This window comes from Pseudopipra pipra, chromosome 9, assembly GCF_036250125.1.
Source record: "Pseudopipra pipra isolate bDixPip1 chromosome 9, bDixPip1.hap1, whole genome shotgun sequence".
In the NCBI taxonomy this organism is placed as follows: domain Eukaryota; kingdom Metazoa; phylum Chordata; class Aves; order Passeriformes; family Pipridae; genus Pseudopipra; species Pseudopipra pipra.
This window is the reverse complement of record NC_087557.1, coordinates 2,339,867-2,356,100: the sequence shown is the minus strand read 5'-3', so window position 1 is coordinate 2,356,100 and position 16,234 is coordinate 2,339,867. Positions and strand designations below refer to the sequence as shown.

Below are 16,234 nucleotides of genomic sequence, written 5' to 3'. Positions count from 1 at the left end.
CCCTCTCCCTCCATCCCACGCGGGAGCCGGGTGTCCCCTTTCCCCACCTTTGGTTTTGGAGCGAACGCTGCAGCTCGTCTCTCGCTCAGGCTATATTTAGCTGCTGTTTGGTGGCATTTCCAGCTTTCTATTTTTGTAAATGCCATTTCCCAGGAAAGGAGCTGAGCCGCCTCTGATCCCTGCGAGCACTGGGAGGGAGGAGCTCTCTGTTTGCCGTGCACATGAATAATTCACCTGTGCCAGTGCCACAGCTGGTGCTGGTCCAGCCTGTGCCCACAGCTCTGCCAGTGGGATGCTGATGCACAGCCCATTCTCCTTTCCTGTAGCACATCCCACACCTATTCCCCCTTCCCCTATAGCACCTGGAAAGGTTTTCCTCCTCCTTGGCATCCTCCCCACTGCCGTCCCTACTCTGACACCTGCACGGGTCAGGGCACTGTAGGGCTGGAGACTGGGTCCTTCTTCATTGCAGCCGTTTCTTTCTGCCCACATGGGGTTGCATGGGGATAGATGTATAACTATATAAATGTAAAAAAAATATATGTATAAATATAGCATATAATTAGCATGATAAATAGTATATAAATAGCCCCATGACTGAGAAACTCACCCAAAGCAGGTGAAAACAGCAGTGCTGTCACACTCTGGCACAAGAACTGGAGGAACCTGAAGCTGAAAATCCTGCTCAGTGATTACTCCAAGCCCTCTTGGACTGATGGGGACAGCACACAATGACAAGCCACCACCTGATGCCTATTAGCATCCAGCCAACCCAAAGGGGAGAAGCCACCAAGCTGGATTCAAGCCCACAGGTCTATTTTTAAAAGCTCATTTGCTCTCTGTAACTGGTAGCATCAATTCATTCACACAGACAGCACACTGGTGCCTCTGAGGGTGATGCATTTAACCCAGCGCTGTCTTGGAGCTGTGTTTAGTTTTTACACTATTTTCACACAGGAAGGTGCTCATGAGGCCCAGCAGTTTGCTCATTGAAGGCTTACAATAATTTCAGAAGCTGCACATTCCCTCTTGCAGTCTGGTTTACCTGCAGTGAAAAAGGGATGTGGGCAGGAGCAAGCAAATTCTGTCCTGGATTTTTCTTTGTTCTTAGCAATAAATTCTGCCCTAAAACTGATGTGTTATGATAGCCTTTTCAATAGCATCCTGAGGTCAGTGCTCCATAGCATACATACTGCTGAAGTATTCCTGAATTTCATTGTATTTACTTTGATGCTTTTTTCCTTTCTAAATTATCCTGTGGGTTTTTGTCACAGTGGGCTGATAAACTGTTCCAATATGGGGACAGAGCAAATACAAGCATAGCTTGTAATAGAAAACTGAGCCCATAAATTATAATATTTATTATATAAACTGATCAAATAAATTACTGTCATTTCCTGCCCCCAACACAAACTCTACTCATCTATTTCTCCATCATCACAAGCATCTGAGCTGAGAGAAGCACTCTCAAGCCCTGTGAGAAAAATGGAAAAGCCAGAAACCACCTCAGTATTTAACACTGGAGAGTCCATTGTATCTTCCTGTGCCCAGATAAATTTCTTTCAGCCCCTCTACTTCTCCTCATGCGATTCTTCTGATGTTATTCCAGGGCTGATATCAGGCTCCTTTGATGCACTGAAATTCCCCAAAGAACAATACTCAAGTTTTGCACACAATCCTTATCTGCATGTATATATTCCTTCTCTCTGCCTCTAAGGAATAGTTTCCTATGATCTTCCAATGTTTATTTAGGTCATTTTTGTCTTGATCCAGTTTTCTCTTTGGAGAAGAAAGGCTGCATATGTTTCTTCAGATGTCACTCTCCCTTCAGTACAGTCACAGTAAATACACAGCTATGAAGCCTTTCCTCCATGTAAACATTGAAATGTAGAGAAAGTTTCCCAGTTATCTCCAAGATTTACCCTTGGGGTAACTTCTCCCCTTGAAGTCTGTATTAGCTTTAGCATTCACTTCCATTAGAAGTATTCACCCAACACTGAGGCAATTTCCAAAGCCTCCACCCAAGTTTCTACTACCAAGGTTCACCTCTCCCAAAGCTTCCCAAGATATATTCTGTGTATGTTCTGTGAGTGCAGCAATTCACTGTATCCGTAGGAACTTAAAAGACACTTTTATAGATCTGATTTCAGCTAATTTCTTGATATGAAACTGTTTGATAGCAGGAACTACCCCAGTCTTGAGGCCACCCTGTCCCACTTCTCCCCGTGTAAAGTTCCCTTGCCTTGGTTACCAGCTGCCCTGCCCAGCCACTACGAGATTGCAAAGGAGGAATCCTCCTTAAAACAAGGCTGGGTTTGTGTCGAATTATCAGACAGTGAAAGTTATTCCAAGGCTACTGAGCTGGTATTAGTGAGATCACTGAATTTCTGATGGTTTCTGCAATTCACCCCGGTGCAGGTATCGCTCACACACACATAACCAGTTTGTGCTTGGGTAAAACAGCCTCCAGCACAGCCAGCTCGGCAGGAGGAGGGCTTGCTCACTGTTTTTCCAGCTCCCAGAGCCGGAGGGACTGGAGCGGGATGGGGCTGGAGCCAGCTTTTCCCACATGGGATGAAGAGGACAAATGAGCATCTGTAGATTCAGCTCACAGGCTTTGGGAGATGCTAAATGTCTGCCCAGGGCTGCTGGTCTTTTGTAGGCACTAATCTGCTGACATGACAGCTGGATCCACTCGGGTGGATCCTCGGATAAGCACAAATTTCCATGCCAGGAGTCTGTGTGGGCAAAGAACAAAAGCCCCTTCGTGCCAACAGAGCCAGATGCCAAATTCTGCTGGCTGTAATCTCTTGGTGAAACCACTTATCTGAAAAGGCAGGAGGAAGCTGGCTCCAGTCCCTTGCATAATTAAAGGCCTGGTGCTCTGGGCACGTACCTTCGGAGTAGAAATCTTATTCCCCCACTTCTCAGCTCCCAAGGAAACATGACTTAGACTGACTTGGAAATGTATAGGATCAAAATCTCTACATCCCTTGCTTGCTATCTGATGGTTCCAGCCCCAGCTCCAAGCCAGGTGTGGTTGAGTATTCGCATCCATGCTGGTGGGAGTAGGTCTGACATTTCAGCCATGGGGATGAGCCTGTGAGATGAGGATCTACATCTCATCACATGATTTAAAAGCTACTTTAAGTTTCAGGAATACATGGTTCTGTATTCATATATATATATATATATCTATATCTGTGTGTGGATGTGCATAAAAACACACAAGTATAGGTGAGAGAGGGGGCTGTTTATATCAAAAGCAGATTTAATAAGGAAAAAAAATTATTCCTGAGTGTCTGGGGATGTTTCACTATGGCCCTCAGTGCCTTGTCTGCTGGAAGTTATTTCTGGCAGACAGATTTTACTGAAAAAGTTCATTTTTCTCACCCAGAGAAAAGCATTTATTTAACCAAGCCCCTGGCAAAGAATAAAGGTTGGATTGTCCTACTTACATCAAATAATTTGTGTTTAAAAGTTTTATATTCCTCTGGTGGACACGAGTGGCCAAGTTTAATAATCTTCTTCTTAACCTCCATTTGTGACTTGTCACAGCAAGATGAGCAGAGGTCTTTGTGCACTCCCATGGAGACCAAGGCAAACTCTTCAAGGAAAAATATGCCATCACTCTGCTATAGCTCTGCTTTCTGCTCCAGAAGGTGCACAACACGGGCTCTGGTTTGTTCCTCACCATTCAGTTTTACTATTCATGTTCCCTGTTTTCTGCATGGTTGCTCCCCCTCTGGGGGATATTCCTGTGCTTTTTACCCACTTTCCTTAATTTCTTGCCTGGAAGTTTTGTCAAGGGTAGCTCCCTCCAACAGCTGCCTGGGAGCAGGTCACATTTCCAAAAGGTCGGGATGGGAAAGGCAGCAGTTATAATCAAACACAGCTGCCTACATTTTGGAGGAGAGCTTTTGAAAGACAGAATCTTAGAATCACAGAATGGTTTGGGTTGGAAGGGACCTTAAAGATCATCCAGTTCCACCCACCCTGCCATGGGCAGGGACACGTCCCACTTGGCTTCCACCACACAGTTTTTCCTTTAAAGACAGAAACCCCTTGAGGTGAGGCCCAGCATCCTCACGCTCACCTGGGCGGTTCTGCTTCTACAAGCATTAAAACTTGCCCTATTTTAATGTCCTCCCCAAATTGCTAAACTAGATGTACATTTGGTGGATGGCCTTATCAAAAACAGGGAATCTCTGGAGCAGGATGAGGGCCTGACCAAGCTGAGTCAGCACTGCTGATGGGAGATGGGGCTGAGCTCCACGGGGAGTTCCCTGGGAGATGGATTTGTATATCCCTGAAAAGATAGATTTTCCTAAACTGCTCCCCAGCTCATGATGGTAAAATACTTACACTTCTGTGTATGGTGCTGATGAACAGCCTTCGTACACTCACTCAAGCAGACAAGCTATTTTTGCATGAGTAACCCTGAAACTCTTGATGGGATTGAAAGTCTGGCAATAAGAAGGTTGTGTTCTGCATCCAAATGGAGTTATAATTTTACTGCTGGGTAGTTTATATTCAGACATTGCTGCTTAAGGATGTAGCTGTAGGATCAATGATGTCAAGAAAGCAGCAAATTAACCAACAACTCATTTGTAATGTCAATTCTGTCTAGAAAAATGACTATTACTGTTGGTGCTGGAATAAACCTGATTGCTCAAGTGGGTGAAATGCATCTTCTGCGGTGTTCGATCCCAGCTGAGGTGCTGTGAATAGCAGTATTGAGAAGCATTTTCACAGGCAAGTGTTAGACATCATGACTTTGTCTTTACAACACAGTATTGACATAACTGTGCCAGCAGTGGGGTAGGATGTGAGGTCATGACAGAAGAGTCAAATCCAGCCTTTTCCCAAACACTGCATTTCCACCCCGATGGATGCCAGTGCATGGGAATACACCAGCATCAGACATACAGAGCTGGGTGTCACAAACGTCCTGAGCACCCTGCAGCAAATTTCTCATGTTGTGGCTCTAAATAAACATTGGGTCACAGCAGAAACAGGAGACGTGGTGCCAGTCAGTGGAGAGATTGTGTTAGCCAGCATGAATGCATGCCAGCCTCCTGCTACCAACTTGTTAATAGATCTGTGGGTGCTGAGCTCTTGCTGACCTACTCTGAATTACGAGGGGTGAGGGTCTGAGCTCCATTTGCACAGGGTGTGAGACCTCACACAGAGGTGGCACCCCCACTGACAGTTGATCTCATTTTAGACAAGCTTGTCTCCTAATGGTGCCTCATCTTTTGACCCTGTAGGTGGGTTTGGGTCTTCATCTGCATTTACAGTTGTGTTCATTCACAGAAATCGATTTGCAGTGAACTAATTCAGGTCCCAGCATGACTGATCTAGTCAATACACCAGCCTGGGGTGGGGAAACCTCTACCTGATGAACCATCTGCAGATGGAGTGGTGCTGATCCTTTCCTCAGTCACTCCCTGCAGTTTGTGCTGATATTTTCCAAGGAGTAAATATGAATACTTGCCAGGTTACTCTTTCCTTTAACATACATCTCTTAGGTGCTCACCCAAAGTGCTAATCTCAACCTGTTGGAACAGAAGAAATGCAATCCCAGTTGAAAAGCAGAAACCGGTTTAGTCTACTCAATATTGTCCTCCTTAAGCCTGGCAGACTCTCCGGTGCCTGGAAAGGTTTTCCCCCCAAAAATGTAAAAAGGGCAGGTCTGGGAGACACCACCAAGACATAGAGTGGATCTGCTCTTATAATAAATCCACAGGGCTAGTACTAATGTGACTATTTTCCAAGATGGAGTTTTCACACGTCAGTATCGATGGATACCTAAAACCAATTTTTTTAGAGTTCCTCCAAGATAAATACAATAAAAATCTAACAGTATAATGAGCCAGCTCCTACTGACTTCAGAGGGAGCATGGATGCAAACTGACTGTTTCAAGACCATACAGCACCCTTCCTCTGATTCCAACAGCCTCTATAACCTTTGCTGATTAATGCACTGTAGTGCATTATGAGTTATTCATGTCTCCATGGTTGGGGGTGTGTGAGCCCTAGAGCTCTTCCGAGCTGCTTATCTCCAGCTGTAAAGCTTGTGGGTCACAGGCAGGAACCCAGCGCTGATGACAATCCCAGGATAAGAGCTCCAGCTGGCACGTACCTGTCTCAGCTCTGAGATGCCATCACTGGATGTTGATCCTTTTGCAGAAGGAAGAAGCAGAAAGCGTGTGGCCTCTGACAGGCCCTTGCAGCCATCAGGATGGGAATGGCTCCAAAAGGGAATACTTAGCAGATGAAAGATGTTTGTTTTCCATGTCATCTATCTTGGATATGCTAATCCATTTTGTCATCCCTCAGACTTGGAAGTGACTGTGTAATATGGCCTGACAAGGAAACTGTCAGAAAAACAGGTAAAGCAGACCACTGCTGTCAAACACTTGACTTCTGAGTCCCCCAAGGTCTCTATTAATTCATTATTGTGCACTTTCGCCATCAGTCCTTTGATCCAAAGAACAGATGACATTAGTGTCCAGCTCATGAGCAGGTTTTAGTGAAGTCTGTCCCAGTCATTCTCTGTCAGTTCAAAAATCACACATGGAATATGTGCACACCTTCCTGAAGAAGTCTGACTACAGTCACAACCACACGTAGGCAGTGGAAGTGAACTGTTGCGTGTGGGGGGCTGTCATGGTTTGAGATAGCCCCAAAATCCAATCCCCTAGCTCCGTTCCCCCTCCCACATCTCAACCTAATGTGAGATGGGTTTTTCCAGACAAAACACACCAGACTCAAAGTGGGGGAAAGGGAATATATTACAATGACTGTACAAATAAATACCATATCACATTATACACACAATCACAACTATCTCTACCATGACATATAGTATTTACAATGGATCAGATCTCTTCTCTCCTCCAAATAAAAGTCCAGGAGGGAAAGAAGGACAGATCCCTTCCAGTCTCAAGCAGCAGCATCTTCTAAGGCAGCGATCTGTCTGTCCTCTCCACATGCAGCAGTTGTGGCTGGATTTCTGCCAGCACTCACGAGGGAGGTATCCAAGCTCCCTCGGCCCCCTTGACGCAGGCAAAGGGGTCTTCCTCCATGGGCTTCGTAACCCCAGACAAGGTTGTTCCACCACGGTCATATCACGAAGACACAGGGGGTCTTTGTGACGGTCTGGTATCTCCAGGAGATTCAAGCTCCTTGCAGGGCCTCTGTGCCACTGCCTCAGGCTGCCACCTTGGCAGTAGTGCGAGGGGGGGGAAAAGCCAAGGTCGCCCCCCTCTGCATTCCTCTCCGTCCCAGTCCAGCTTCCCAGGACGCTCTGAGCTTCTCAGCTCCTCTCTCTCTCCGGTGCTGTATGTCCGAAACTGCTCTCCAAAATAGGAGTCCATCTCGCTCCCTTTCTCAGAGGGATCTCAAAGGAGTTTTGGGGGAGGTCTGGCTCAGTTCTTACCCCAAAACTCTGTCTCTCAGCTGCTGGCTCTCTTTTTCCCGGCTCTCCTTCCGGGAGTCTTCTCTGTGGTGCATGTCGTTTGCTGTTTGGTTCAGTTCTTATCTGTCCTGGCTCTCTGCCACAGTCTCTAGACGCTGCTTCTGCCGCTGCTGTCTCTGCTTTCTGCTCTGTTTCCACTGCCCAGGGTGGAGAGAAACATCTCCCAGCTTAACCACAAACACGTAGCCCAGTCTAACACTGTTCCAAGTCTTTGCAGTCCCCCCCCAGCCAGGGGCTGGGAGGCCCCAGAGGCCCCGAGGGGCTCAGAGCCCCTTCCTCGTGGCTCTACAACATGGCCACCACTCCTCAACAACCCAAAACCACAACTCATCTCTTCCGGTGAGCTTGTGGAATGTTGACATTTTTGCAGGAGCGCCCATTGAGCACTCCGGGTTTTTAGGTCAGAAATCCAGGCAGCAGGTTTTTAGGTCAGAAATCCTCCTTTTACCAAATTACAGAATTACAGAACTACAAACTAAATGCAACCAGTGACAAAGGTTTTGTCTAAACATCACCCGGATAATTCTACCCATGGGCAAGCTGAAGTTGGCCTGACAAACCTCACCACCACTTGACCACTTGAGCCCAAGTCTGATGAGGGGAGGCTGAGGGAGCTGGGGGTGTTTAACCTGGAGAAAAGAAGGCTCAGGAGGGACCTTCTCGCTCTCTGCAAGGACTTGAAAAGAGGATGGAGCCAGGTGGGGGTTGTTCTTTTCTGCCAGGTAAAAAGCAATAGGACAAGAGGAAATGGCCTTAAGTTTTGCCAGGGGAGGTTTAGGTTGGATATTAAGGCAAATTTCTTCACAGAAGATGTGTAGGTGTAGCACCTGGGGACATGGTTTAGTGCTGGCCTTGGCAGTTCTGGCTTAATAGTTGGAGTTGATCTTGGAGGTCTTTTCCAAACTAAATGATTCTGTGATGCTCTGACCTTTGAGTCTAGAGTGTTGCTTCCCTTGTCTCACGCTTCTGAGGGTTTTCATAACAACCTCATTTGTGGTTATTTAGTGTGTCTGGGAACCAAAACAGAGACACATCCCCAAAGCCATCCACAAAAGGAAGAGCAACACCCACTCTGGATCTGCCCCTGACATGTCCCTGTTCTGTGCAGGACAGAGGTTGTGACAACCATTCCCACCCAAGGGACATCAGCTTGGACCAAATTTAGTCAACTTCTGTAGTCCTAGAAATTCATGGGTGAAGGTAGGAGCTGATGTAGAGTAAATCATCTTGTTACCCTGTACAGAAGGGGTGCAAATTTAGGATTTTAGTTATTCCTCTCCCTTTTTATGTCAAGGCAGTAGAGTACAACCACGACTTGTCCTTTTTCTTTTTTTTTTCTAGTGGACATTGCAGTGGGAACTCTGACACCCCAGAGCAAGCTACAGTGAAAAATTAAACGATGTCTTACATCTGACAGTGAAGGTATTAATTTTGTGTTATAGACCGATGCACAACTATGTGTTAGAGAAAGCAGTCACCACTGATTCACCCTCCCTGCAGGATGCCATTGCTACTATAGTCAAGCTGAAGCCTGTGTTTCAGAAGTGGGAAGACATCTCCACCGTGCCGATGTCACCGTGAGCCTGAAGGAGCTGCTCTCCACAAGTTTCAAACACAGCAGAGAGGTAGGTCGAGTCTAACGAGCCCTGGGAAAGCCTTGTGGCACCACTGAGGGCCTCCACCCGCACTACACCAGCTGTGCAGAAACACCCTCACAAGAGGTGCATTTTTACTTTGATTTTGTTTTGGTTTAAATAGCATTTGAGTCCTCAGTTTGCCTGCTGTAAAGTCTGAGCCAAGTATTCTTGTGGGCTCAGTAACCTCACCTACAAAGAAAGAAATATCCTAAACACCTTCTGTATAGGATGTGAGAGATTCCCAGTTCATGAACAAAAAAGGAAAATTAAAACAAGCTTACAAAAAAACCTCCTGCTTATATTGAGGCAAAAAGGTTTTCGTGATTTAAAACCTCTTTTTATGTCCTTGAATGGCCTAATGGGGGATTGTTTTATTAGCCCTGGTGATGGAGGGTGTACAGGACACATTACAGGTGACTTTGTTTTCAGCTTTTTTGGACGCAGGTGTTGGCAATACAGGAATTAGGGGCCAACTTGGCTTTGGAAGAAATCCTGTGGTCTTCATCACAGCAGTATTGCTACAGAAGATACATTTGGAAGGCCTTGGAAATTTGGAAAGCCAGACTCTGCCTTGCTGAAGATACGCAACAGTTGAAAATCAATGCTGGGAAAACCAAAGGTACGTTTTTTATCCTATGTATTGACACATCCCAGTGCACACAAAATACAGGTGCAAGTGATCCTCTTCATTTTGTGGTTCACACGAGCTCCTTTCAGCTCAAAAAAAAGCTCATCAAAGCCCATGAGATCACAGCTGGAGCCTTATAAGCACTAAAAACCTTTCAGAAATGATCATGCTTAAAGAACCAACTTCCAAAGAGCAAGCGGGGAGAGCGGAAATGAGACAAAGTTTCCTTCTCACCACTGCTTTGATGGACAGCAGTAGCCTGCGATGTGTCTCATTTCTGCATCCTCCAAAGCAGAGCTTGTGGAAGAAACAGGGTTTGAAACCATTTATTTGAATTCTCAGCAGCTGCTCAGCCACGCTCGAACCTCTCACTTATTCTTTGCAAGTCATCTGTAAACAGCCAGGGAAAGGGCTTTTTGTTCTCACAATACATTTGGGAAGTGCCTCTGTGTGCTAAATATCCAGAACTGTGCATGTACAAAAATCTATTTGTTCTTCCATTTGCAGAACCCCCCAAACATCATTCATAAATAGCAGCTCACATGACTGTGTGCTTTGAAATCTGCTGAAAATGGTTTGTAATAGTTCCTACATTCATACTTACAAAAGGAACATTCCAAAAACTAAGAGGAAATCTGTTAAATAAGGGAGTTTTTTTGGTCCTTTGTTCAGCTGCCAGATACTACTTGCAAAAAAAAAGCAGGATTTGAGGTTCCCTGTCAGGGTAATTCAAAGTTCATCAGCTTGTGGGGGCAATTTAACAAATTCCTCAGCTATTGTCCAGATCCAACAGGTCCCCCCCGTTGCTGCACCTTTGTCCACGTCTGCCAGCATTACTGCTGAAGCAGATTTAGCAGCCTGACACACCACAACACACCAGTCTCTGTGTTCATTCAGAAATCCGTGCCTGTTTTTTGGAGCCAGCCATGTAGGACGTCCTCCTCCTCTGCATCCTTTGCATACCGAGCCAAGGCAGTTGCCCGGTGCAATCCAGCTGAGACTGCCAGTGGTGTTCCCAGCCCACCATTTCCACATATCAGCTGCACAGAGCAGTTTGAATGATGAAAATGGGGTATCAAAACCCAGCATAGCTGCAGAACAAAAAAATTCAGCTTATCCACATTTGTGCCTTATTATTCCCTGCCTGTGAGCACAGATTCCCTTCTCCCCAGCCTTTAGGGAGTGTTGCTCCGCAGCCTCATCTCTTCTCATGCAAATAAGAGCGCTCTGTGCATGAATAAGCAAAGAAGGTTGTGTTTTCCTGCTGCTTTAGAGAATACAATCCATCTGTAAGCAGAAAGGATGTTACTTAGGTGATGGCACAGGGCAGGAGGAAGGAATAGCAACAGCAATAGAGCCGTGTGTGAAAGCTGAAGGAATACATCCAAACTGTTTTACAAGCACTTAAAATACTAATTAGCAAGTCAAGATGCAACAAGGACAGCAATTAAAATTAAACAAATAATTTGGCTGCTTATGCTGCCGGGTTTGCTGTAGTACAGGCAGTGCCTTTGTATGGCACCAGACAAGAAATCTACATTCACCTCCATCCTCGCTCTCCTTCCAGTTTCCTCTAAGCCATGGGAGCAACAGTTCCCTTCCAGTATTTCCCTCCTTTTTATGCAAGGAGAAGGGAGGGGACCTGCAGGTAGGCTTGGGCTGCTGTCCAGCTCAGTTCTGCCCCGAGGGCTTTTGTGTACCGAGGTGGTACCACGATATGCAGTCACTGAAAGCAGAGAAGATGTAGCTGAGAGACAAATCCTACCCAACCTTACTGCTGTCATCTCTTACATTTCCTCAGAGGTGCCAATTGTTGCCCTTCAGTATTTGCCTCTTCCTTATAAAGGAGGTCAGCAAGGACAGCAGTTGGTGGCTTCTTGTTCCAGTGTCAAGGATACAATGGTTCATGTCCCCACTTGCTTTTCTCTACAGGAGACCATCTGCTTGGTAATTTAATGAAGACATTCAGCAGCTCATGCGCTTGTTGGTGGGGTGAATTCCTCCTGTCTCCTTTGGTGTGGTATCACCAGTTCAGTTCTTTCTCCCTGGTTTCCCTCTAAATGCTTCACCTAACATGGTGTCTGCCTCATTAGGTGTGATAAACTTTCCTGAGGGACATCTGAATAACAAATAGGCAGTTTCCAGTAGCTGGTCTCTTCCTCCTCCTCACAAAGGTGAGGAAACATGCAGGATACACACTACCCCTGTGCCATCCCTGGTGCCTGCACAACGGAAACAAATCCAGAGTCTCTCAAATTGAGTAAATTTATGGGGATTTAAGGATGGCACTTTGACAACTGAACTTGCAATAGCCACCCAGTTCCAGGAGATGTTGCTGTGCTTTCAGCTAACGGCCTGGAGCAGAAGCACACAGGAGAAGCATTGGGGATTGCAAAGAGTCAGGGAAAAAATTCTAAGCACTCTTGGAGCGAGTAGCACTAGGGAATGTGCCAGCATGGGTAAAAGCTGTGTTTGAGGCAGTTCTGCACTTCCTGGGCTGCGAAGTGGAGACACAGGAGGCTTCTAGCAAAAAGCAGATGGGTGGGTGGTAGCATCAAGGATCGGATCCCCTCTTCTAGACATCTCTCACACCTCAGGCTGTGCTGCTTTTTCATATGTGCTGGTCTGATGCCACACAGAAGGCAGGTCACTGCCTTAAATAAAAATTCAGTTCTTCCTAATTGCCTTTTGACCTACAGTAGGAAAAACCTCCCATCACATGGCCAGTTAAACACAACCTTCTAGAGAACAAGACAACAAAAGATGTAAACACTTCTTCTAAGCTTTTAAACAAGAGTCTGCACCTTATGATATCTCCAAGGCTATGAGCAAAGTTGCCAGAGGTGCCAGAGAAGAGACAGGGCTCAAGTCACAAAGGATCTGAGTGGAGGGACCACTGACGTGCCCAGAAGTCCTGATTTAACTGGGTCTGTGAGATTAGTCAGCGTACTGCCCTGGGGTTTGCTCAGGGCAGAGGCTTTGTGCTGTCTCCTGTCACCCCCACCCAGGCTGCAGCCCTGGGAATGAGCTTGTTCCCAGCGCCCGGCAGGAGCCAGGGACAGACGTCTCTTCACAGGGTCATTACCCCTGCTCATGGTCACCCTGCACGACCCAGCCTGGGGGGCCTGCCTCCTGTGTTTGTTTGTAAAGACTGGCCACCCTACGAGTAGAAATAAGGACAACCAGGGAAAACAGGAGCACCTAAGGGTGTGTTGTTCCTGCGTCTGCTCTGTGTGCACAGAAGGAGCCGCAACATTGCATTGTCACTGCTCAAACAGACTTGGTGCCCAGAGTGTGTTGGAGACCCACCTTGGCTCCGTTGGCAGCCAGGAGTGTTGCAGTGACCTGTTTGCTGTTGGTTTGCTCTGCTGAATCCTCTCCATCCACTCCTCCTTCCAAGATGCAGAACATACCTGCTGGTGAGAGGAGAACCATCAGAGCTTGGCAGTGCTGGCACTGCCTTCAGCCCACACACTGTTGGTAGAGACATTTCCCTGAGCTTCATCCAACATGAGCCATGGAAGCCAAAATTCCTTTGAGAGCAATGAAAAGGGTGTTTGGGGTAATTAAACTCCTCTGGGTGAGTTGTGCTCCCTACCCCAGGGAGTCTGCCAGCTCATCTGGGGACAGGCACAGATGTCACAGCAAAAGCTCAGGAAGATGATGATAACAGGCACGGACACATGGGTTGCTCAGAGGGTTGAGTCAGCATCCCTTTGCCTGCAGTGCACTGAAATAGCTGTTTGTGAAGCCAACAACTCTCCAATGCCTGATCCCTTTTAAACTCAACTTCATTTGCACTGCTTGGAGGTAAGTAAATTCATGCAGGGTTTTCCCAGGTAAAGAGGGATCCAGGCTGTCCCATCCATCCACCCACTTGTGTGCAGAGTTATGCTCATGTCCAGGGTCATCCACATGCAGCTGAGTACCTGAAACACACATCAAAGGTTATTATTCTTTCTAACTGTACAATGACTAGTGAAAAAAAGCCAATAGTGTCTAGACACAAGTGTGGTAACAGCAGTTCTTGAGTCATGCTCAAGGCTGCTGCAGAATGGGAGCGATGTGTCAGGAGCACAAGATGCTGCTTTGTGCCCAGTATAATTCCTTACTGCAGATGGGAGACAGTGCTTAAAAGATTCTGGGCACCTCCATGCTCTGCACCAAGCTTTGATCCCCAAATGGAAAGCACTCCTTGAGACAGAGGCTTGCTGCCTCCCTACCCAGCCTTTAACCTTCTAGGTTTTACTAACAGTATATCGAAAGTAGACTAGAAATACAACTAGAATATGTCAGAAGTAATGGAGAACAGGGAGAAAATGCATTTGTCTTCAAACACTCTGGTTTTGTGGCTGAACCCAGCACAAGGAATTGGATGCTGAGGAACACAGGGGCTTGAAACCTCCATTTGCTGTCACTTCTGCCCATCCTAAATGTCTGCACTTCAGGACATGGACTGGTGCAGAAGGAGCAGCAGGCTCCAAAAGCATGGCATGAGAAGAAGTAAGGGAAATATATCCTTTGTGGTGACCTCTATGTTTGCATGCCCTAAAACATCAGCTAGAAAAGCTGACATAGAGGTAGTGGTGGGCAATCACCGGATCAGCCACGAGTGCCAACCATGAGCAACTGGAATCCAGCTGTGTACCTGGGTTGGAGAGTTCATTTGAAAACTGTTTGCATTCACTGAAGAGCCTCAGAGTTCTAAACAGCCTTAAGGACACTGCAGAAATGGAGCTGAAGCTCCATGGGCTCCCAGTTTGTACTAGACCAATTAGCTTTAATGAAATAGCTCTGAGCAACCTGGTCTCCAGCACGAGGTTGGAATTAAATGATTTTTAAGTTCCCTTCCAACCCAAACCATTCCAGGGCCATGGCAGGGGCTGTTTGGTCTTTAGTGATGGTGAGGTCTCAGGTTGCACCAAATATCACTCTTCCAAGCAGCACCTGGTTACTGGGAGAGCATGAGTCCCAGGTTCACCCCAGAAGGCAGCCGGACAAATCCTCCCAGTTTTTGGGGAGAAGCGGAGCAGGGAAGGGAAGTGCAGTCCTATGGATGCAGCCTGCACAAGACCACCTGTGTTCAGGCTTAGCCTCCTGGCCCTGGCTTGTGTCACTGAGCAGTGCAGGTGTGCCCAGAGAAGCTCCAAGGCTGGAGAGAGAAGGGGTTTCTGCAGATGCATGGCTGAGCTGGTCAGCCTTGGCCAAGAAACAGCCAAGCACCAGCTCCACTGAATACAAATCTTCCCAATAAAATGAGAAAAATAAAACAAGGTGTAAGAGGCACGTTTATCCTTTGTTCATGACCAGGTGAAGCTGATTCATGCAAAAGCATCCCCTGCCGTGGGTGAAGAGGGGTTCATGTGGATATCCTCGCAGTGACATGCAGCAGAGGTCTGAAGCAGGTCTGAGTTTATGACATTTAACTTGCGTGGCAAAGCCAGGAGTTGAGTGTCGACTGTCAGGATTGGATCCCAACGTCAAAGAGTTTCAAATTAGAAGCACAGGCAAAAGGGAAAGCAGCTCTACCTCACAGCAGGCTCCTGTTTCATTCTTGAGACACACTAATTGCTACTATTTTTAATTGCACATTTATACCGCAGGCTATTTCTTTCCCTTTAAGGAGACAGAGTGAAATCAGCTTATAATGTTTCTACATTTTTTCATGAAGGTGTTGAAGGAACTGCCTGCTCATTTTTGCTTTTTTAAAATGTGTTTTAGGGCAGCAAAAAAAAGAACCGATAGATATCAAAGGAATGAAAAATGGGAGTTTCTTCCCAGTTGGGTGATTTCAGTGTGGGTAAGGGAAGGGGCCCAGGGCAGGAACAGGGCTCAAGGTCCTGACCCACGTGAGCCCGTGATCTCTTCTCCAAACAGGCTCCCTGACAGGAGAGTTCAATGAGGAAATGCAGAGTTGATAAACCAGCTCAGACCAGCTCGGGTTTAAATAAGGATGGTGCTCCCAGGTCAGCGTTTTTGTTGAGAAGGGCAAGGCCAGTTTTCCTGTGCTTGGAAGTTCAAGGATGAAGGTGCAGCAAGAGAGGGGGTACTGCCTCTTTCAGACTTGCAGGAGCCCTACTCTGTTAGTCCAGATCTTCACCTTCCAGATCTTCAACTGGAAAGGGGAAGAAAGTAGGGCAGGAGAAAGCACCCTCCATCTCATAACCCTTGGGGAGTGCAGGAGTAGTGAAGAGGAATGAGGAAAAAACCTCCCACCCCAATACTTTAGCTTCCGAATTTTGATTTTGATCAACTTAAAATCCAGAAAACTCAAGTTTTCACCATTTGTGCAAACAAGTGTAGACTTTGTTGAATCTTTTTAAGTTGGCTCAGTACACTGGAGACCTCATAGCCTATTGGAAGGGATATTTTAGGGATAAAACACCTTCTGAGGTTGGCCTTTTTTGGGAATTGGCTAAGGTAGGTGGACAAAATGTCCGGTGTGACCACCTACACCTATAGAGCTGTAGAGCAAATGGAGGAATG

General features: G+C 46.6%; 2 long non-coding RNA genes across 2 annotated transcripts in view; both read right to left on the bottom strand.

The window, feature by feature from the left end:
• The window catches only part of LOC135418627 (uncharacterized), a 44,138-nt gene that overhangs the window by 16,347 nt on the left and 11,557 nt on the right, over window positions 1-16,234 (bottom strand). Inside the window, exon 2 of the long non-coding RNA XR_010432579.1 lies at window positions 13,058-13,161. This is a non-coding gene — a long non-coding RNA (uncharacterized LOC135418627). The remainder of the gene's footprint in view (window positions 1-13,057; window positions 13,162-16,234) is intronic.
• LOC135418628 (uncharacterized) lies at window positions 363-6,951 on the bottom strand. The gene is made up of 2 exons (XR_010432580.1): window positions 611-6,951; window positions 363-518 (listed from the first exon to the last, which is right to left on the bottom strand). It is a non-coding gene; the product is annotated as an uncharacterized LOC135418628 (long non-coding RNA).